This window comes from Phocoena phocoena, chromosome 14 (assembly GCF_963924675.1).
Source record: "Phocoena phocoena chromosome 14, mPhoPho1.1, whole genome shotgun sequence".
NCBI lineage: Eukaryota > Metazoa > Chordata > Mammalia > Artiodactyla > Phocoenidae > Phocoena > Phocoena phocoena.
The window spans coordinates 72150295-72172495 of NC_089232.1; the positions used below are offsets into that span (position 1 = coordinate 72150295).

The window sequence follows — 22201 nt, forward strand, 5'->3', positions numbered from 1 at the left end:
CAGGAGAGGCCTACAAGCATTGCATGCTGAGATGGTATGCACCAAATAAATTCTATTATGGACTCAGGCTTAAATGTCAGAAAGAAATTTCATAGAAATGGTAGATAGGACACAACGAGATGCCATTTTCCTCTAGATTAATACAGATTCTTAAATATGATAATATAAGCTCTTCCAGATACTACTGGTTGTAGATACAATCTTTTGGTAAAATGATCAGCATGTTTGGAAAGCCTCACAAAAGTCCATTAAAAAGCTCAATAACCTGGCAAGATACAAAATAAATACATAAAAATTAACGGCTTTCTCAGTAATAAATAACTCAGAAAAATACAGAAAGATCTCAATCTGTATGTAGCATCTAAGAATGAAATTTCTAAGAACAGTGCAGAGCTCATATGAAAAACACCACAAATATTTACAGAGAGATATGAAAGTAAACTTAAATAAACAGAATACGAGAGAGTAAATGGAATAGCATGTTTCTGAATGAGCAGACTCAATATTGTAGTCAGGATGTCAATTCTTTATAAATCAATTTATAGACATCATCTAATTCATATGATATCATGTAAAAAAAATCAACAAGAGATTTTTTAGCATGTTAAAAATGATTCTAAAGTTCACCTGGGCTATTAGATGTGTTGGAGATAGTAGCTAAAAATATTTTGGAAAATAATAATAATGTAGTTGATTTGTATACCAGATTTTAAAACACAATATAAAAGCATCTGTAATTATAATAGTGTGGTATAGCACTAGGTCAGAGAGAGAATGGAACAGAATAAAGAAGCTGGAAACATGCCCTAGCTAAAATAAGGATTGAGTGTTTAAGAGAAGTAGCATTTCAAACTGGGAGAAAAGAAAGATCATTCAATAAACAGAACTGGAAGGATTATATAACCATTAAGAAAAAAGTTAAATTCTTACCTTACATCTTACAACAAAATGAGATAACTGAGAACAGGATAAAAATTTGAATCTATAAAGTGAAATCATGACACAGGTAGAAGAAAATGTAAATGAACAGATATCTGAAGCCAGGATAGGAAAGGACTTTCCAAGCATAAAAAACCGAGAGGAAACATCAAAGTGAAACAGGCTGACAAATAGGACAACAAACAAACTGAAGGGTTCTATACAATCAAGAAACCATAAATGGATTTAAAAGACAAATGACAAACTGGGAAAAATATTTCTTACATGACACCAAAAGGTTAATGTTCTCTTATGCATAAAGAGCTCTTACAAATCAATAAGAAAAGATGAATGTAAATAGAAGAATAGGAAAGGACAGGAATGTCAATAAACACAGAAACAAATGCTCTAGCCCACAGGTCATCAAGGGTGTGCAAACTGAGACCACGAAGAGATTGAGATAGTTTTAAAAATTGTAATAGGTAAGCATTGGGTAACATAGGTGTTCACGTGCTATTTATGGAAGAGTAAATAGGCGACGTGGAGGTACAGATCAATGTCTTCTGTATGTTCCTACCTCTGATCTGGTAACACCTCTTCTAGGAATTAATTTTAAGGAAATAATCCAAAATGTCTGCCGATATTTATTTTCAACAACACCTGATTTCAATGTTATTAATAATAGCAAATCATTATCTAAATATCCAACAATTAGAAGTTAAATAAAATATGGCACATTAATATAATGGAATATAATGAAATGCAGCCTTTTAAGATGTTTTTGACTGTATAATGACAATGGAAAATCAATACAAGGTTAAGACGGAAAAAGCAGGAGATAAAATGATATATATTATAGTACAGTCCCAATTCTACTCAAAGTGACAAAAAATGGATTCTGAAATGTTAACTGTTTTTATCTCTTAGTGATGAGATTAGGCATGGTTTTTCTTTCTGCTAAAATTTTCCATAAAGAACATTATTCTTATAATTAGAAAGTTATATAATTTTAAAAGATCAAACCTTGGTAATTCTATTTCTAGAACTCTATCCAAAACATTCTCTCATGTAACTCTCACAACCGCCCCATAATGCTGGTACTAGTATTTCCACGTGACATGTGAGAGACAGAGGCCTGGGTGAATAACGTGATGAGCCTGATGTTAGCTTGGGCCTTGTCAGATCTGTCTGACACCAAAATTATGAACCAAAATGATCCACAAGAGGGTTATAATAGGAGAAAAAATGTATACCTGCTGGGTGGAATGGCTGAGTAAACCAGTTTGCAGGCATGACGAAATACCATGTAGGCGTTAAGAATTGATGTTTAGGAATCACTTTTAATGACGCGGGAAACTGTTCTAAAGTTTAAAAAAGCAAGATGCAAAATTTCATTTGCAACATGGCCCCATCTATTGTAAAAATGCAAAACAAAAGGAAGACTAGAAGAAAATATGATAAAATAGTAAGAAAAGCCATCTGTAGACAATAGGGTTTTAGAGGTTAATACCTACTTCATTTTGCCCGAAAATACTACACAATGGGTGTTACTTTTATTACCAAAAATGTTCCACATTAACTGAAAAAAAATGAACGTGCCACCCATTATGATCCTCTTCCTCATACCTATCTGTACTTTAAGACCAAGTTGAAGGCTCACCTCCCCCACGAAGCCCTCCTTGATTTGCCCAGCCCATTCTGCTCTGACTTTTCAAAACATGTCTTTAAAGTTGAGTTTTCACTCCTGGCTTCAGGAACTGTCACATGGGTCTCTAAGGGCATCATAGCTCTTGTGCTGAATTCTCTACCAAGTATCCTAGAATCTCTGGGGTAGGAAGCACACCACCACCTTCTGCTTTTGTGTCTTAGGCGTGGCTGTGAGTGGGGCAGGCTTGTGGAACTGATGTCAACAGAGCTGCCATTACTGTACCTTCTGTAGCTTGGGCCTGTCTGGGGACAGGGTAGATGATTACCATGAGCCAGACTAGTCCATGGAAAATGAGAAAACTCAAGAGTATGTAGTGAATTTTCTAAAACACTAAGTTCATTCAACTCTTCCATATTCTGGGATTATATCCTTCCTACGCTTTGGTGTTAAAACATTCAGTGTTCTTTGAAATGATGGGGTGGAGTAGATGGTAATTTTAAAATGTTATTTAACAAACTAGTAACTGGCAACTTCATGTTGCTTCCCCCATTTTCATCATGTTTCATGGTCCATAAAATACTAAACATTGCAACTAACTTTTCTGAAGAAGGGAGTTTAAAGAATTTATTACATTTGTAATTTAAATAGTACTGGTGCCCATTGAACAAAAGTAGAATATTATTTGTTACCATTCAGAGAAGTATTCTTAACTATCCAGTCCCATATAGCTACCCCTTTCCTTTTCCCAATTATTGTCCCTCATAGCATTTACAATTATCTACATTATATTCCAGTATTTGTTTTTTTCTTTTTTAATGCTAAGTCTCCCTATGGAGAATGTATGTTCCACGAAGACAAGGTCTTAGCTTTGCTCATTGTTGACACACACAGTAGGTGCTCAATTAGTATTTGTTAAATAAATAAAGGAAGGACTTGGGGTGGGAAAGGGTGGAAGCCTTTGGTTGGAGTCTTAAATTACTAGAATATCAAATTTAGCATTAAAGTCATTGATGGGTAACATACCTGTTCGGGACCTAATTCTAGCTGGGTACTAGCTATACTAGCATGTGGTATCTTGTATCTGGAGAAAACTCTTGTAAAGGTTTCCTTTAGTGCCCAGTCATTCTGGGAATAAGACGTTAAAAACAGAGTAAACACACTGAGCAGAATTCCTGGCCAGTAGCACTGGCTCATGCACTGGCAGGACGTATTCAGTGGGAACATACATACAACTCAATTGCAAGCAGCTCTCCATCTCCAGTTGCTGATTAACACTCTCCTTCCCCAGGGCCTCTCAGCTAGCTTCTCTTTAAAAACAAATCGTTTTTTACAGTAGTTGATGAGAAAATGCCCTCTTGTGGGCGTGACAGTGGACCTCCTCGATAGTGTCAAAGATTTCTGAAAATGTGGTTATTGAAGAGAACTCCTTCATTAAAGATTTTTTTAAAAATTTCAAACATCAACCCTTTGTTAAAGTGAAAATGCATTTTCTAAAAGGCCATTAAACACTCGATTCACTTCTGCATGTCTACCTTAGCAATGCAAGTTCCGATTATCTTGAACAGCATCGTCACAAAGATAATTATTCTCCTTTCTAAACTTCTGTGTGATCTGCTAATGACTGGGTGGCTTTTTTTTTTTTTTTAATCATCGCCCAGAATCTGCCTCCTTTCTGCTCCCAGGAAACCATCACCTGAGATTGACAGGCAGCAATTGAAAATAATAAAATTATGTAAGAGTAGCTTGTAATCACCAGCATTTCACAAGCAGCAAAATGCATTTCGCTCTGGCTGAGGAAAAGAAAGTTTCTTCCTCATTGTAAATCTGTATCAGAGGTAAAGCCTTCTATTAAAACACAATTCTTGGTACACTTAGAGCCTCTGGCAGACTGCCAAAGAGACGATCATGGAACTATTGCTGCAGAGAAGCAGGCCGTCAAAGGCATGGAGGAGCATCCTGAGAAAGGGGCAGAGTCTCCAGAATTCTCGGAGGGTTCTGCTCAGTCGCCCTCACCCCTCTGGCCAGGCTCCTCTGCCAGTGGAAACACATGCATGCACACACATACACACACACACACACACCCCTTTCTGGAGGGGTATGGGTAGGTAAACATTCAGAAAATCCTTCCCTGTCTTTTGCTCTACACACACACACATTTTGGGTTTCTTCTTTCCTTTCTCACTCCTTTTTGTCCTATGTAACTGACATCATCATTATTATTAAATTATAAACCCTGTGACTCAGGATCTGGTTAATTGCAACCTTTTTGCTGGATGTAATTTACAGGGACAAGTGACCACTTGGGGGCACAGTTATTTGAGAAGGCTGGCACTCAGCTAGCATGCAGCAAGGCAGGCTTTTCAGGTTTGGCATCTGCTTTAGCTTGGTTGTCTCTAAGAAGACAACCTCCCAATTTTGGATCCTGCTGGAGCCCCAGGATGGAACAGAACCCTGAGAGGATTGTTCATTTAAGGTGAGTCTGAGATTCACTGTGAAGAATATTATATATGGGATTATATGAAATTATTTTGTTCCTTCCTCCCTTTAAAAAACTGGTTGTTTAAAAATCTCTTCCACATTGTGGCCTGTCCTTTTCATGTTTTCATCAGTATTTGTGTGGGCGTGTACACAAACAGTGCTCACTATGAAGGTGGCAGGTGGCGAAAATTAACCTTATTAGTACAGTTAAATTTCTTTCCCCTGTTAAATGTTTTTATTCCTTTCCATTATGAAAGATATGCTGATTGTTTTTTTAAAAACCTATTTTTTAAATAGACAAATTTTAAGTAGAATTTTAAAAGGAGAATAATGGATACTGTTAACATTACGGCACATTTTCAGTCGTTCTATGCTCTTCTTTTTTTTTTTTACATACTTGACGTCATTGTATATATATATAATATGTCCCTGATTTCTTTTCATTAACCAAGTTTCCTTTTAAAAAATGATTCTCATGATAAACAAACTCATGATAAAGTCACTCTAAAATTTTGCTCTCAATGCTCAAAGAAGTGTTTTGTATTTTTCCTTGTAGTCTCCTGATCAGAAGAAAGGCAAGGAATGCTCTTCATGCCACCTCTTTGCCAACTCCACCCCAGTACCCAAACATGTACTCTGAGGACAGATTTTCCCCTGAGACAAACCAGGCTGTGTCAGTGCATCACTGGGCAGATGGGACAAACCCGGGTCGGGGGAGAAGACAGTAGAGTGGGGGGTGCACACGGGCAACACCCAGGAGCCATTCCAGGCTGCACTTTCACCAGTGACCCCAAGCCTCGAGGCCTCCAGATGAGCACACGGGTTAGTGTCCTGGGAAGATTCGTGTGTGGTGCACAGGAAAAATGGAGCAAAGATCCTCTTTCGTGGCTCAGATTTGAATGCACAGTCATTTCATATCCTGGTGAAGGGATCCCTTATCTAGTCACACATTTTAGGAAATCATCCCTGCTTGCATGTGACAATAACCAAGGCAGAGAGAGAAAATTCCCCGGCGTTTGCACTCTTTCACCCAGAACGGCTTGAAACAGCACAGGATTCACAGGAGAGGATGCCTCACCCAGACCCGCCGCTCCCACCCCTCCTTGCACACTCGGGATGCTGTTTCCATGTTCTAGGATTTGGGGTTCCGGTCCCAGCTCTGCCTCTCACTGGCACGTCTTAGATGGCATTCCCCTGCTCTGGGGCTCACTCGATCAAACTGTGACATGTGCCCACCACTGGCCTAGGCTCTTAGAGGAAAATCAACAAAGGAATATAAACGCAAGGTGAGGTGATCAATCCTCCAGGAGCACACGGTCAGCTGGGGACCCCTAAGAAGCGTTTACCTGGAGAACCTGGGTCACGGGCTCATCCCAGAGGAAGCCATGAAGGATGGGCAGGGTCTGAACTGGGCAGAGAGATGGATAAGCCTTCTAGAGATGTAACAGGGGAGGGGGGATCCAAGTGTGGCCTCAGCCTGGCCAGAGCGGCTCCTCGGCCAGCTGACAGTCCCTCTGTCCCCAGTGCACCTTCCTCCTCTCCAGCCACATCAGGGGCTCAGTTCCCTGTGCCCACGGGTGGGCGGGCACGACTCATCAGGTCCTGGCTTGCTGAGATGGGCTCCATGCCCCACTCCCCTGTCCCAGGAGCATCAGCACCATGGGCTCTGGCCAGGGAGCCGACCACACAGTCGTGGGGCTCACACGACTCCCAGCTGTGCCACCAACACTTCTCAGAGGTGAATTCAGAGCAATGCATCCTTTAGAAATCACAGTGCAAACCCAAGCTGGCCTTCCCAGCTTACCTCTCACAGGGGAGAGTAGATTTGTTAGCTGTATTGAGCTTGTGAGCTGGTGGACTGGGGACGGGGGTCCGGGGTGTGCAAAGGGAGGCACCCGAATGGAGGGAGGGTGACCATCACCACACCTGCCCTGGGAGGTCCTCCCACTGCCCTGCTCCAGGGGGCCTCCCAGCAACCACCACAACCTCATCGGCCCGTGTTCCCACAGCTCTCCACTGGAGGCAACAGTTCCAGTTAGCACCCCGCACTCTCCAAGTCATGCGATGATGCATGGCCCAGGAATGTGGACCCAGGGGAGACAAGTGAACTCAGCTTTCACGCAGATGTACCTTGTGTGCATTCCTGGAAGGCGAGAATTACCTCGCCCCCCACCTTACAGTCCTGTTACGGGCAGTACATAGGGCAGCAAAGCTATTATTAGTGTCATTATATGAGGTGGCTATGTTCCAAGAGATGAGGTAAACTGCCTAGGATTTCGCCATTTCTAGGCGGCCCTGCTAGGATGCTGAGGCCTGACCTCCCTGGCAGCAAAGGCCATGGCTCGTGGGCACAAGGCCTCACTGCTACTTCAGGAGCTGAGATGCTGCCCAGAAATGTGGAAGTGGGGGACGCTGATCTCAGAGTCAGACAGCAGACTCACTGGAGAATGGGTCACAACAGAGAGGGCAAGGTCACTGGAAGGACAGCTCTTGCAAGAATAGCTCTTGTGCTACAGTCTCAGACTAAAGGCATTCACTCGGCTGCAGAAAGAACGTGTCAACCAGCTCTGAGGCTGCAAACCAGAGAGGAAGGGGCCGAGCTGGGGAGCGGTCACCCTAGTCCCTACCCCCTACCCCTACCCCGTGGTATCCAGTCAGTTCTGCAGGTGGCCGCCTGAGCTGGGGAGGTGCAGTCACTGCTCAAGGACACTGACCTTTAAGACCATCCACCAACTTCCTGTCCCCAGGGCAGAGTCACCAAGCAGTCTCCCGATAAGAGACTCAGGTTCCTATGTGATGCACCTTCAAGGGAGAAATCTGTCCAGTAGCAACATGAGCATCTGGTCTAGCGGGTGCCATACTTTTAGTGTAAATCACCCAAATGCCAGGACCTGGAGACTGTTCAACTCCGGGTAAGCTGCCAGTCTCGTAGGGAACCCCCCTGCACGGAGAGCTTATATTACAACGCCAATCTGTGGGGACACTCCCAGTTGGCCAGCTAACATTCCTCACTCGCTGCCAACTCTCCCCAAACACTGCAACATTCAATGTCCATCCACAGGAGAGTGGACACACCAACTCTGGTACACACCACGGAACGCTACTTAGCAATAAGGAACGAACTACTGGGGTAAGTGTCAAGATGGATAAGTGGCGCCCGGGGTAGGCTGAGTGAAGCCAGAGGGCACCAGAGTACACACCACATGCTTCGGTTCATACAAAGTCACACAGCAGGCAAAGCTCATCTCTGATGACAGATGTCAGAAAATGGTCAGGAGAAGAAGGGGGATTGCTTGGAGGCGGCATGTGGGAACTTTCTGGGGTGACGAAAACGTTTTACATCTTGTTTTGGATGGTGGCTACACAGGTATATACAGTTATCGAAACTCAGTGAACTGAACACTTTAGATCTGTGGACTTTATTGTATTGCTTCAACTATTATACCTCAAATAAAACACATACATACATACAATGCCCAGCGAAGGGCAAGGTACACAGCAGGTGCTCAAATTGATGAACTGTTGAAGTAAATGCCTTTTTTCCCCCTAAGCAAATTGTTTAAAGAATTTATTAGGAGAGCCAATTTGGAATATGTTTAGAAGTCTTTTTTTTTTATTGTGGTAAAAATATATCACATAAATTTTACCACCTTAACCAGTTAAGTGCACAGTTCAGCAGCGTTAAATCTAGTCGCACTGTTGTGCTAACATTACCACCATCCATTTCCAGAACTTTTTCATCTTCCCCAATTAAAACTGTGCCCACTAAACAACAGTGGGTTGTTTAGTGGGTACAGTTTCAATTTCCCTCTCCCCCAGCCCTTGGCAACCACCATGCTATGTTCTGTCTCTCTGAATTTGACAACTCTAGGTGCCTCACAGATGTGGAATCATACAATATTTGTCTTTTTATGACTGGTTTATTTCACTTGGCATAATGCCTTCAAGGTTCATCCATGTTGTAGCATGTGTCAGAATTTCCTTCCTCTTTGTAAGGCTGAGTAATATTCCAGTGTATGACTATATCACATTTTACATACCCATTCACCCATTGATGAACTCTTGGGTTGCTTCCACCTTTTGGCTATTGTGAATAATGCTGCTATGAACATGGGTGTGTAAATATCTATTTGAGTCCTTGCTTTCACTTCTTTTGGGTATATACCCAGAAGCAGAATTACAGGATTGTGTGATAATTGTATATTTAATTTTTTGAGGAATCTCTATACTGTTTTCCTTAGTGATCACACTATTTTATATTGCTATGAGCAGCACATAAGGGTTCCACTTTATCCACATCCTCACCAACACTTTTTATTTTCTATTTTTAAAAAATAATAGTCATCCTAATGGGTGTGAAATGATATCTCATCATGGTTTTGATTTGCATTTTCCTAATGATTAGTGGTGTTGAGCATCTTTTCACGTGCTTCTCGGTGATTGGCATATCTTCTTTGGAGAAATGTCCGTTCAAGTCCTTTGCCCATTTTTCACATCGAGCTGTTTGTTTGCTTGTTGTTGAGTTGAAAGTAAATAAGTTTTATCTGTAACTTTGTGCAGGACTGAGAACCCAGTCTCGCCCTTCCCACCGTCACATGCTCAGTCCCTAGATGTCAATCTCATGTCCCCGTCCCTACCCCCAATGGTCCCTTGGTCACACAGAGCACAGGAGCCAAGAGTCAGACAGGCAACTGCCTGACCCTTTCCCTAGGACCAAGGAGATTATACCTGGCCTTGGTGTCTAGTCCAGATATCAAAAAAATGTTTCTGAAGACCAGACGTTCTGGGAGGCATACCTGGAATAAAAACAGCTGACAGTTACAGCTCTCGAATTGTGACTTCACAGTTCAGTGAGTACCCACCCCACCTCTGTCACCTCCCTAGGAGTCCTCACCAACAAAGAGGGCTTTTTGTGCTTTTTGCAGAATCTGGGAGAGAAATTTGAAATTCCTAGGTGGGAACCTGAGCAGGGTGGTGGCTCTGGAATGCCCTTTTCACTGGGGGATGTGAGGGAGAGAGCATGGGAGAGGCAGGGGCTGTCACCACAGCCCATCTGGAAATGCAGGGCTGGAGCCCTTGCCACAGGATAATGGTTTGTGTGGCTTTACCTTAGCCCGAGCTGCTTTCCTATTAGTCTCCCCACGGCTGCCTGTGACCTTCCCCTCACGTCCCAGTCCCCAGTCGCTGGTGTCTTCCAGGTCACACAACACACATCCCCTCCCTCCAGAAAGCCCTGTGGGCTTCTACACTGTCAGACCTCTCCCCCAGGGGTGCCAGGGCAGACCCTGTTGGAGACCTGGGGCCAGTGAAAAAAAATGTCCCTTCAGTTACAAGAGAGGTGGTGAGTTCATGGAGAGGAAAAAAAGGGACTTCCATGAAGCATGGTTTCCATGAAAATCATTCTTCTCCTTGGGGGCAAAGGAGGAAATTTTAGATCTTAGTGCTATTTAATTGTGGAAAAAGGCAGTTTTCCCACAGGGCGTGAAGCAACCCAGGTACTCCTCTTTTTTTTTTTTCCCCTGCAATGTGTTGCCATAGATCAGTAGATTGAGAAGCTTCAGAGCTTCTACTTGGCACACCTAGGTTTCAGCAAGAAAAAGGTTCCTTTCACAGTTTGAGTATTATTCAAGTTTCGATGATTAAAGCTGGTTGGAACAGCATGAAACGAATAGATTACAGCACTCCACTTACAGCAGGCTCTTCGCTAGCAAGATCCGCCACACTTGCTGCACGCGGCCTCCGGGTCTCACTAATCCGGCTTCCGAATGCGGCACTGACACTTCCCAAATTCGGTGGCCCTGGCTTTTGGTTTGGAAAGCCAGAATCAGACTATGGTCATCTTATAGTTCTTCAGATCAAGCAAACAGGCTAGTTCAATGGCAAAATAGCCTACCCCAAACAAATAAGCTAATCCAACGGCAGAAATAACCTATGCATGGCTCAAGAAGTCAAAACAGTGCAGAATTGCAACAAAATGGCCTCATACGAATGTGGGTACGAGGTTCCTGAGCTAAGACCCTGAAGCTCTCACTCTGCATCAGGGAAACGACTGGGGATGCACATAAACAGAGAGCAGATGCCCCTCTGCACAGCCCACCCAACATGGTCATCATTTTCTGGACAGAACAGATCAGGCAGCTCCCCCCGCTACAGTGAGCACTGACGGACTGGCCAAAATTCAGTCTGCTTGTTGTCCCAAAGGTGGCAAGCTTGGCCTCACTGATGAGGGATTCTAGATCAGAGCTTTAGAAAATCACTGCACGTGCTTTGGCAAGACAACTGCATCTAGGCTCCCACGCTGCCCTCTACCCCTATCTGTGGTGAAAGACCAGGTTTGGGGGTTTTATTTGTATCTCCAATCTGTTAAGAACCGAAATGTGGTCTTAGGATGCACGACTAGACCACAGCTCACACCACATACTGCTCTCTCGGCAACGCACACGGGAGTGTGACGTGGCCCCAGACTGGTCCACACCTTCAATGAGAGAAGCCCAAGGATCATGCTCTTGGCTGTCAAGGCAGTGGCAAATGCAACAGAAGTTTCTAAATGCTTACTCCCGTTTTATCTTGTCTCAGGCTGGTAACTGATTTGAGGTCTGGCAGCATGAGGACCAGGGCTAGAGTGGCATCATTTTCTACTGGCCTGGATAGCCTGGCCAGCAGCAGCAGTGCCCAACCTAGGTGCCCGGGTGGAACTGCGTGGATGCCTGTGGTAGCATTCAGGATCAGGTTCTTCCCCTGTGGTCTGTCTTTCAGAACTTCACAGGAAACTGCTGGACTAGATCCTCATTGATCTTCTTCCGCCTGCTCTCCACATGCCATGGGCTTCTGAGTTGGCTGGGAGCTCATGGTCGAGGCCACATCTCAGGGCATCTGAACAGTGAGTACCCAACATGTGTAAAGTCCAAGGCCAAAAGACAAAGCTGGTTCCTGCCTTCAAGGAGGTCGTGATTCCCAAAATGAATCCGGAAATAACCACTTGTTCACATGATTTGGAGCAGAAACCAACCCACCCATACACATAGACAGCAGTTATGAGATGCCTGGTGTTGTTCTAAGCACTGTAAACAAGAAGCCATTTAATCCTCGAATATTTGATTCTCATCCATGTAAGTCAGGGCACCCTAAGAAGCCTTCTGACCACAAGGATAAATAGTCAGTTAGACCTAAGCCTTCAAGATAAACTCAGAATCGAACTTTTGTTCAGTTTACAAACGATGATGGCAGTGAGTTTAAGTGTGAAGGAATTTGAAATCATGTTGACGGGTCTCACTTTCAGGTTTATTTCAAGCCTTAAAATAAAATTAGCTGGACCTCAACTTATTATGTCAACTGTGGTAATCAGTGAGCAATGTGGCTAAGTGTGTATATATTGTTATTTAAATAAGCAATTTATATTCTGTATGAAAGGGAATACTGGCTCTCTCCCTTCTTTAGAGGTTGGCAGTCGTCTGGAGGCCAGGCCTGTGCATTCCTTTAACCCATCCAGCCACCCGTGTTTGTTGATCTGACCTCAGGCAAATGCTCTGTCTCTCTAGAACTCATCTGCAAAATGGGAATAATGCCACCCACGTCACAAGGTGAGCAACAAAAGAGATGCTGCATGAAAGGAACCGTTCTCTCCATTGTACCTGCTCAGTAAACAGTTAGAGTCTATACTCGTTTAGAAGCTCCAGGAGACGAATATATCATTAAAGTTCCTTAGGAGGCTAAGCTCAGCTGCAGTTTTGATCCGAAAGCAAATGCTTAAAGCTGGAAATTTGAAACGAGAAGATAAAAGAGAAAGGTAAGTTTTTGGTTTGTTTTTTTAAATGCACGTTTCACCTTTCCCCACTACTTCTCAATGTTGCTAAATATCCAAAAGGAAAACAGGGACGATCTGGCAGCTGTCAGGTCTCTAATTTGGCCTAAGCTTTTGCTTTTCACAAGACAGAGAGTCTGTTCGTGCTTCATCGTCCCCACCACTGACCCTGCTTCTAAGAGCTTTGCAGGGAGGCCTGAAGAAACAGAAAGCCTCCTCCTGCCTGATTTTACCTTGAGGGGAGAGACAAGCCCAGGAGTAAGGAAGCGGGAGGTGGTGGGGCGGAACCTCACCCTCACCCAGCATCATTTCCTGTGGGATCACTCAGTTACAAGTTCAATCAAAGGCACTGTAGCCATGCCTTTCTCCCAGTGAATCTCAAACTGGAGAAGTCATTCCTTGCCTGAGTGAGGGTTAGAAGAGTTAAAACAGGGAGCAAACACATCTTTGTGGTGTCCGCCCCAGCTTCTGTTCGCATCCTCTCATCCATCTCCAAAAGCAACCAACCAACCCGCCCCCACCCCTGCACCAAAGAATTCAAATAGGACAGAATTTGGAAAATACAGTGTTATTGCCCTTTCATAGTGGTCTCCATGATTGCAAGGTGTTTTATTTTCCATTAAAACAATGCTTTTATGAAATGCCACAAATTAAAAAATCTAAGTGGGGACAACACCTCACGAGTAAGTGTAATATGAAGGACGGACTAGGACGGACTTTGCGTCGACTCTCACAAGTGCCAAATAGATTCAAGTTATCACTGGAATGAAGAAGCTCCAAGAAAATTAGTCTTCAAGTCTCAAGTCATAAATCCTAAAAGATTCCATTTAGATTAGTTAGAATTCATCAACAAGCATATTTAATAGATGTATGCCCAAATATAGCATCTAAAATTCCACACAATGAAAAACCACGAAGATACAGCTACACAGCTAACTGAGTGAAAAGGAACTCCAAAAAGTAGCCTTTGATGTCTATTACCTGACACCGTCTCTGGGCATAAATTTTTCCAGGCAAATAGTTTTACTATCAAGTTTTGTGCCAGGCACTGTGTTAGGCACTGGGATTGAAAAGTGAACACACCCAGATCAGTCTTCAGCGGTCCTGGATGTACCCTTAATCCTCTCTACATTGTTCCTACTCCTTACTTCGATATTTAGTTATTACACTGGCTCAACGTGGAAACAGCTGCCATTCAAACATCTGAAAGTTTTTCTCCTTAGCGTTCCAGGAGACAGAGGAAATGGAAGCAGGTAAGCAAATCCCAAAGTACTGTGAACGTTGGACCTGGTCAATATTCTTATTAAAGTTCACGTTCCCTCTAGTAGAATTATTTTACTTAAAATGTTAATTAGCACAGACAGCGCGGTACCTGGTGCATAGCGGGCAGCGTGTAGTGGTGCAAAGGCATCGAGACCCAGTCTGGAGTCTCACACCCGCCCCACCATACACACACCGAAAAGACAAGACAGACTGGTAGTTGACGGATGTGGGTTCAAACCCAGATGTACAATTCATGGCCTTGGGCCAGCTGATTATGTTTCTGAGCCTCATCTTCATTTGCAAAATGTGGATAATCCCTACCTCTCAGCGTTGATATGAGGATTAGAGGTAATGTATGTAAAGCACTAAAATATAGTGGTCAGCCATAACTGGAAGCTATTATTATTATATTATTGGGGCTTGATACAGGTTTGGTGATTGAATAATAGATTAGCTGGCCTCTAAAATCCACATCAACTCTAAAATTATGATACTAACAATGGAATTAAAAGTTCATATATCAAATCCACTCAAGGATATTTTTAACTTTTGTAATTGTGATGCAAATCTCATTTCAGAATACGTCCTGCTAATGAGACTCACAGAATACAATGTATTTATATACACCCTGGCATATTACGAAAACCTGTATGATCAAATTTAACAGGATAGGTGTCTATGGTTTCTGAGATCTCCAGGGGTTGCTGCTGCCTTTTCTATCACAACCACTTGACCAAAGTTCTCCTTTCTAGAGCATTTCTCTAGGCCAGACAGACACTGTGATGCAGGTTTTACCGGAGTTATCTTGACCACGATTATTCCTTCCATTTTCATAAAAGAAAATGGAGGCATACTGAGATTAAGGATCTTTCCAAGGTCACACAGCTAGTAGGCACCAGGCACTGGACTTCAACTATGACACTAAACCCATGCCTTCGCCCACTGTGCCATATCGCTGCAACTCAGGCAAGCCCTAAACGCAAAACATAAGTGATTGGAGAGACTTGTGAGGAAATGTACCCACAGAAAAGGAAGAACAAATGTCAGTCACATCTACTGCATTCTTCCTCTGACTGTATTCTGTTGACTACATTTTCACCATGTCTCTTAAACAGAGGATCAGTGTAACATATCCATGTAAAAAGTGGGAGAATCCAGCAATCCCTCTTCTGGGTATATATGGAAAAGAATTGAAAGCTGGATCTTGAAGAGATATCTGCACAGCCATGTTCATAGACATGTACTGTAAGATTTCCCCTTACATGAGATATCTAAAGTAGTCAAATGAATAGAAACAGAAAGTAGAATGGTGGTTGCCAGGGGATGGGGAAGGGGGAAATGGGCAGCTGCTGCTTAATTGGCATAGAGTTTCAGTTTCGCATGATGAGAAAGTTCTGGATATCCATTGCACATCAATATAAATATCAGCACTCCTGAACTGTACACTTAAAAATGGTAAAGATGATACATTTTATGTTACGTGTTTCTTTTTACCACAATTTAAAAATATAAAGTAGCAGAATACATATCTGTATATATGTGTGTATAGAGACATATTTTATGTATAATGTATTTGTATATATGTATGTGTATGTATATACATAACACACGCATATATCCTTAAAAGTCAATGATTTAAAAATTTCAAAGCTCTAGAAAATAATTACAAAAAATTGACACCTGTGGGGCCAATGACAGCCATCAAATGTTTGGGGAGCTGACCTCTTGGCCCAAACCAGATCACTTTCACAATGCTCAACCGTCCCTGTTCTAGTTTCTGAATCATCACCACCTGCTGCAGAGTCAGGAGTCCGAACCATGTGAATTTCATGCAGCTATCCTCTCTCATACAAAATGAGAAATCTTCCCTTTCCCTCCCTAAAGGTGGAGAGCCCCCAAGACAATAAAGTTTATTTCACAAATAATTGTGTTGCTATTTTCAATGATCAACCTACCTCACCTTTTTTTTTTTTTTTGCAGCTTCAATTTCCCTGCTCTCAAGTGATTTCCTTAAAGAGAGCAGAGACTACCTTTCTGACCTAGGACTTCAGGAAAGTAAGCGGGTAGCTGTTGTAGGAAGAACCAGAGTTTGCTTTCAGAGTGATCTTGATCTCAGCAGGCAGGTAAAAAATTCTGACACACTTTTCCTTCTTAACCAAAATTATTCAGACTATTTTTTTTTTAGCATGTTAGGAGATGAATCCCGATTTCCTGAGTAATGACAAACGACCATCTTCTGCATAAACTACATTCTTCCAGTTTCTAAACATTTGGGTTTACATGTGATTTATCTGTCTGCAAAGAGATTTCTTTTCTTTCTTTCTTTCTTTCATTTTTTTGCCACGCCACTTGCAGGACCTTAACTCCCCCACCAGGGATTGAGCCCCGGGCTCTGGCAGTGAGAACACTGAGTCCTAACCACTGGACCACCAGGGAATTCCCTGCAAAGAGATCTCTTATTCTCCAGTCATCCTACGTGGTTTCTGCTTTGGTTTGGCCTCACCCACCACAACCAAAGGCTGGATTTCTTATTCATGGTGTTTATTCCTCCCCCTACCCCCAAGTAAGCACTTAGCTGACCGATTACAGAATCACAAGATTGGTTATAATTCCATTTCTCCATCTGACTTTGAACTTAAGTGCTCCAATTATTTTGCCTGATCCTAATAAGTCAGTAGCGTGCTAATGCTTGCCTTGATATTTCTGAAATATACAGGGTGTGATTAGCATAGGACTGCATCATTAGAAAGCAAAGTTGAAAGCGGGTGAGCAAAATCATCACTCGCATTTAAGCAAAGCTTCCTGTTCAGTGAACTTAACAATGTTACAATGATCCTAGAGACACTATATGCTGTGACTAAACGTATATTGTATTCAGAAAAAGCCTCAGATGCTCCAGAACCTTCTGTCTTTGGCTACTACTGGATGATAAAAGATCCTAGGAGGACAGGCTTGTTCCAGCCCACAAAGTCCAGAAGTCTGTTTAAGCCAGATACAGCTGAAAACATAAAGAATCCTTGAACCATAACAGGGTAGGAGGGGAAAAAAGGAAGGAAGGAAGGAAGGAAGGAAAGAAGGAAAGAAGGAAGGAGGGAAGGAAAGAAGGAAGGGAGAGAGGGAAACCTTTAGTCAATTCTGCTGGGTTGGATTGACATCTCCAGGCCATAAAGTGAGAAAGCTTTAGGATAAGCCCGCTGGAAGAAAGAAAAACAAACAAAAAAACCCCATGCACACACACATATCAAATGAGATGCTAAAAAACCACATTAGCATCAGTGGTGTTATTTGAGTCAATTAAAAAAATTTAACCCTTTTATATCTGTGTGCAACCAGGAATAGTGTAAACTTTTGGGAACTAGCAGATAGAGAGAAAAAAAAAAGAAAATGCTTTAAACTGGGAATGATTTGCAGTCAAATCAATTGATAAATGAAAGAAAAAAGACGGTACAACAGAAATTGATGCCAAAGATTTATAAGGTTGACTAAGTAAACAAAAATGGAACGGATCACCATGGAAATGCATGAATATTGAAATAGGCAAGATCTGAATACACTAATGATATGCCTCACTTAGATTGACAGGTGTTGATAACAACTGTGACAATCCACACCAACATCCACACTTCTAACATGTTTATTCCTAGAAAACACGGGCTGGATTTAAAGGTTCCTTTTCTTTTAGAAAATAAATTTTCTATTCTTCAAGGGACTAACTCAATTCTCATCTACTTGAAAAACAAAAAAGGTTTTATCATTTGCTTTTTGGATATAAGGAGCTGCAGTTAGCAGAAGTCATTCTCTTGGGCTCTACTAGTCTTTGTTCCAATAAACCTCTCACAAAACTGAATTCTCAGTCTTGTTTATCTCCCGCATTGAGTACTTGAAGTATGACCACCACTCATTAGAAGCATAATTAAAAAGACACAACCTAGATTCCTCACTTCCTTCACATACACATGAAAACCAGTAACCCTTAATCTATTTGTTACCATGGCTACCATAGGATATTTTATTTCAGTACAACTCTAGGTATTTCGTTTGGATTGTTGCTTGCAAATGAAAGTTGGAGACCTATAAATTTCTGTTAACTGTGCTAGAAATGGAGAGACTGAACAGAAGAAAATGTTTTTCTTAATCACGGACAAATACGGTTTATAAGATGTTTGTGCAGAAAAGTTATTAAAATTGGTTAAATACATCAGCCCATAAACCAATTTAAATGCCATTAAATTCATATAGAGTTTAAGGGCACATACGCTAGTAATTCCCTGATTTATAGCAGGACGATAAATCAAGTGCACTCAGAACAATGTACCGGACGGAGACTGTATTCACCAGTGGCACACAGCTCCATACTAGTATAAATGCCTAGAATATGTGACTACTCAAATACATGCATGCCAACCAGCCTTTAAAGTATTCACCTGTGAATTATCCGACGTTTTGGCCAAGAGTCGGGATGAACAATCGATAAAGTTGTTCATCATGCCCTCCCCCCAAAAAAGTGAAAAAGTAGCTCTGCACTCTCCATTGTAATTTTTAAAAACATCACGAATGAGGTGGGCTAATTAAATCTGCTGTCATTCATCCTAAACCGAAATAATTCCTTAAATCTGCCCTCCCAGGGCTGAGTTGGAGATAAGACCGCATGGCAAGAAAAGGTACTCTGTAGTGAGTAGACAGATGACTTTAAAGCGACTGAAATCAGGGTAAATACAGCTGTAACCAGGACAGATCTGTCACTGCAAGAGGAGTCCGAATCCCAGCATAGCTCGGCTAGTGAGAGGCTGGAGCCTGCAGCAGTGGAGCCTGACTTTCCCTGAGCTGACGAACTGGAAGTTTCGCGGGCAGCAGCAGATCGGCGTCCTCAGCGGTCCCGTCCCTCCAGCGCCGAGGTCTCGTCTAATGCTGCATAAATACCTGCGCCCACGATTCGCCCCGGGCGCGCCGCGGCGCAAGCACCGTAGAGAGAGAGGAGAGCGTTTGCAGAGCGGCAGGGATGGCAAAGGCGGCGGCTCCCTAGGGACCCGCGGGGGGACCCACCAACTGACCGTGTCTACCATTGGGTTCCAGAGCTCAGGAACGACAACTGGCTTCTCAGCTAGCGGACCCAGGCATCCGAGACTCGCGCTTTGGCCCCATCACCGTTGGCTGCAGGCAGCCAGCGCGTCTCCGCCTTCCCCAGCCAACGCAGACCCGACCTGCCCGGGAGCTGCCTCGGACCTATCCGGGCTCTCGACTCTGCTCTCCCGACCCCGGGCGAGCTCTCCCCTCCCTCGGGGCCCAGAGCCCGCACTGCCCAGCGTCCGCAACCGCGCCGCGACCGCATATAACCCCCGCGCTCTCGGCTCGCTCCAGGCCACAGAGACCCGGACGTGAGCCCTCTGCCACCTGGCACCTCCCGCGGCAGTCTGGGCGCGCGTCCACACTCCCACATTACACATCTCCCCGTCCACACTATCCCGCACATAAACAACCCCTCCCCACCCAACACACATCCTAGCCGCTTCACCAGCCCCGTACGCTCTCCTTTCCGCGCCCCCCCCCCAAACACGCTGGCACCCACAAGGCGTTAAGGGAAGGCGGGTCACAACAAGGTCTGTATGGGCTTCCTCCCTGTGGTTTTCTCGCTCTTCTACCTCGAAAGTTACTTGGGATTGAGTGAAGAGACCAGGTCCCCAAATGCGGGTCTGAGGACGGGAGGGATCAGAAACTCCAACCTGGCTTCCCGCTGCACAGAGGCGCGCACCTCCCCAAAGGCCAGACGCGTGGCCGCCCCCAGGGTCCAGCCCTCCGGTGCCTCTTCCTGGCCCCCAGCCCGGCTCGGGCTCTGGGCCGCTCACGGGAGGTGGCTTGGAGAGGGACGCATGCTGTCGGGCCCAGCCGAAGAGCTGCCTCGGCTGGGGGGGGGGGGGGTCACACTCGCTTCCAGCGCCCCCTACCACAGCGACATTGGCCTCGGGCAGCCCCTTGTGCATACACACCCGGGGGCAGGAAGTTTCCCCCCCCGCCGCCTTTTTTCCCCCCTGGAGCAGCGCAGGCGCAAGGGCTCCTGCAGCCTTGCGAGTCCAGACGCGGGAGGCTCCTGCCGCCGCCGCCGCCGCGGGAGCCGAGCCCAGCGTTCTGGGTACTCGGGCCCCGCTCCCAAGCCCGGCCCGGCCCCACGCAGCCTCCAGGACCCTGGGTCCCAGGCGCCGCATCCTTGGCGCCCTAGCCTGGCTCTTACCTCCGGCCGCGCGGCTCTGGCCCCGGTCCGACGCGCAGAGAGCCTGGGGTCGCGAGTGGGCGCAGGAGGGCTGATGGATAGGGGACGGCGTCTGCGGGTAGCTGTAGCTGGGGCCGCTCGGGTCCTGGCCGGGAGAAACGGATCCAGGTCTACCTCCTCGCGTTCCTGCTCTCCGCCTTCTCCCCCTTTTCCTTCTCCTCCTCCTCCGCCGCCGCCTCCCGGCAGTCCAGGAAGGATGCCCGAGAGAGGGAAGTCAGTCCTTCTGCCTGTCAGCCTGTGCGGCTACGCGCGGCGCGGCGCGGCTCTCACCGAGGCGGCGGCGGCGGCGGCGGTTCCGGCAGCATCGCCCCCCCACTCTCCCCGCAGCCGCGGCGGCCGCGGGGCTAGGGTTGGCTCCGGGCTCGGGGCTCGGGCTTCGGGCGGGGGCTGCACTCAGGCGCGGCGGCCGCCGGGACTGCGGGCGGGCCCTGCGGAGCCGGGGCCGGGGCTGGAGCTGCAGCTAGATCCGCGGCGGCGGGGACGGCGGCTGCGCGGGGGCTGGCGCGGCCGCGGCGCAGGGACCATGCTCCCTTCTGGCTCGCTCCGCTCCGGGTACCGTCTGCTTTAGCTGCGAGGGAGGCGGGCTGCGGCGTGCAGCCAGGGGCGGGCGGAGCCAATCACGGGCGCCCGAGTGGGCGGGGGCGGAGGGTGGGGGAGGCGGGGCGCCCCCGGCCGGGCGCCTGGCGTTGCTCCCGTGGCCCGAGGGATACCTAGCAGTCGCGCGCCGGGCCCGGGAGGAGTGCTCGCGGGTGTGTCCGTCCGTCCGTACGCCGCCCCCGCCCCCCTGCGGTGGCTCCCGGCTCGGCCCGCTCGGCGGCCGCGCCCGGCAGATGCACGGCGCGTGGCCCCGGCTCCTGGGCCCCGGCCTCCCGGCCCCGCCCGCCCAGGGTTGGCTGACGGGACCGAGGCGAGCTCGCCGTCGTCTCTCAACACCTGAGGAAACTGGCGGAAAAGTTTGAGAACGAAAAGTCCAATCGTCTTTCAGCTTCCGCCCTCCCTATGACACTCCAGCCACGGTAAGGAGCAGGAATTGTCCAAATCTCTGAAGAACCACGGCTAGCCCTGTAAATCCTGGCCACCGACCCTCGACTCTCCTCGGTGTACACGGACTTTCCTGTCTACACTGACCCTCTTGAATCCACAGGACCTCTCTGTTTATAGACAGCCCCTACTCAGGCCACCCCAGCCTTCCATGTCTACACTGACTCCCACCCTGTCTACACTGACTTTCTTAGTTCCACCGCTTCCCCGTCTCCACACGCTGTCTACACAGACCCTAACTTCAACCTTGATAGGAAAGGTTTGGCTGGAAGCCCGTGGCAGCCCCAGTGCGGGCTTTCCATTGTGCCAGAACATTTCATTTCAGCACCAGTCTTCCCTTCTTTGGTAGATCTAGATCTGGCTTTTATTCCCTGCCCTCTCCCTCCTCCCCTACCTCCCCCTCATTTGGTTTTGAATTTCAGAGGAAATATATCTTTTTCCCCCATCCCCCATCTCTGGGCTTCAACAACCCTCCCCCCCACGCCCGACCCCCCCCCCCCCCCCCCCCCCGCCTCCCCGGCGAAGCCGCTGAGGCCCGAGAACTGGGTAGAAATTGGGGAGGTGGGTGTGGAAAGGTAGGGAGCTGCTTGCTATTTGGCTTGAACTGGGCGGAGCCAGCCCGGGGCAGGCTCTGCCAGGCCCCGCCCCCCATCTGCCAGGGCATGGGGAGGGTTCGTTGGTAAATCTCTTTCAGCTTACTCCTGTGATATCTGAATCCAGGCCTCTTCTCTCCTTGGCTGTAAACTCGGTGCAAGGATTGTGCCTTCTTTAATATCTTGTGGGAAGC

At 46.0% G+C, this 22201-nt stretch overlaps 1 protein-coding gene across 1 annotated transcript in view; it reads right to left on the bottom strand.

Moving 5' to 3' along the window:
* The window catches only part of KLHL29 (kelch like family member 29), a 312454-nt gene extending 291749 nt beyond the window's left edge, over positions 1-20705 (bottom strand). Inside the window, exon 1 of the mRNA XM_065891320.1 lies at positions 20335-20705. The gene's annotated coding sequence lies outside the window, so the exon portion shown is untranslated. The remainder of the gene's footprint in view (positions 1-20334) is intronic.
* Between the last annotated feature and the right edge of the window lie 1496 nt (positions 20706-22201).